General features: G+C 40.5%; 1 non-coding gene across 1 annotated transcript; it reads left to right on the top strand.

Annotated features, from left to right (window-relative positions):
- Window positions 1–364: 364 nt before the first annotated feature.
- TRNAG-GCC lies at window positions 365–435 on the top strand. Its single transcript has one exon. It is a non-coding gene; the product is annotated as a tRNA-Gly (tRNA).
- Window positions 436–1749: the final 1314 nt, after the last annotated feature.

Below are 1749 nucleotides of genomic sequence, written 5' to 3'. Positions count from 1 at the left end.
ATCTCCTCTCTATACGGGGTAGAGAGTGGTAGAGCACTGGTTCCCATGGAGCTCCAGGCTCATACGATGTCAGAGTATCCCAAGGCACCCACCCAACACACGTCCTAGAATCAACTGTGTTGTATAAACCGGTTCAATAGCACCTTTTTTTAACAACTGTGTGTCTACTATCACTTCTTCTTGTTGTTGTTCGTTGAGATGGTCAAATACCACTTCTTGGTTAGTTAAGGCATGGGATATAGACTTTGATCTATTTCTAAGTTAATCTGTAGGGTTTTCTCCACGGAGTTGGGAAAAAGAAACAGCACATATCTGGAAATATAAATATAGAATAAATAAGATAAATTCAAATATTTAACAACAAGCACCAGTGGTCTAGTGGTAGAATAGTACCCTGCCACGGTACAGACCCGGGTTCGATTCCCGGCTGGTGCATTTTTTTATTTTATTTTTGGTAATCAAGCAAAACTAGCATTGTCCTTCTCATTTCTCTGATTCTTTCTCGTTTTCTTTAGCTGGTTGAAAGAGAGGTGTTCCATAAAAAAAAATAAGACAGGTGTTGGTGTTCAGGACATAATTTAGGCAAGACCAAGATTTGCATTTGTTTTGATGATGCGTACTCATTTTGCCTCTGGAACATTCAACATTATGTAAAAGGGAATCTCTTGCAGTATTGTCCATTGATAGTTTGTATAGCATGCTTGTAGTTGCTACACTTCACATGCAACTTGTAGGGAAGAGAAGTTCAGATGGAATGTCATAAGCACAAAGCAGTTTTCAGAAAAGGTATTAATGGAGCTTAATTGCCTCCCAGCGTGAACAGTAGGATGTCAGCATGCGTCACATCTCCGCATAGCCACAAGGTTAGATTTGACGATAATATCAGGTGATCCTTCGCTGCTACTAGAAAAAAACCTATAGCTAATATAAACATTAATAACGCACCATGCATGTGGTGCGCCACTGCTATATAGCAGTGACGCATCACATACTGGTGCGTCATTAGTGTCCATATTACTAATGACGCACCTTGTGTCTAGTGCGTCATTATTATCTTTGTCCTAGTCCCACATCTTTTTCTACACTTATCAGTGGCGCATCATGGAAAGTGCGTCATTACTAGTTTAATGGCGCACCACGTCCACGGTGCGCCACTACTAATTTTTTTTCAGTTTTTTTAAACTACTAATGGCGCATTCTTACCAGGTGCACCATTAGTAATCCTGGTTACTAATGGCGCATTCTTCCTGGGTGCGCCATTGGTAACCTGGGAGGAGTAGATATTTTTGACAGACCACTTCACACTCACTTTTCCCCCCACTTCATTCTCTCCACCACTTCACACTCACTAGTCTCGGCTGCCTCCTCCTCCTCGCCTCATTTACACCATATATTCACCCAAATTAAGTGGTTAAATTTCCTTTTTTGATAGGTAAGTAAGGGGAAACCTTTCTTTATGTTCTAGATCTACTTTTTTCTCCTTCCAACACGTGTACACACTTTTTATGGCCTAGATCTACGTATGTTTGTGGTGTTGCATATGTTTGTGTTTGCAGATACCGGTATTTAAAATGCAATAGTTGCCAATATTTTGCCGGAATGTTGATTCATTTCCGTTTCGGTGAGAATTTGACACTATGCATTCTTTTTGGTCTTAATTTTAGGCAAAGTCATGCCAAAAAAAATTTGGTTCTAACATATCGTTTTGCTCTACCCCGCAGGCAACCATGGTCCGCACAATGACCTAAG

Source organism: Hordeum vulgare, chromosome 4H (genome assembly GCF_904849725.1).
Source record: "Hordeum vulgare subsp. vulgare chromosome 4H, MorexV3_pseudomolecules_assembly, whole genome shotgun sequence".
Classification (NCBI taxonomy): Eukaryota; Viridiplantae; Streptophyta; class Magnoliopsida; order Poales; family Poaceae; genus Hordeum; species Hordeum vulgare.
Note: the sequence above shows the minus strand (reverse complement) of the source record. Positions and strands in the feature narration are given on the sequence as shown.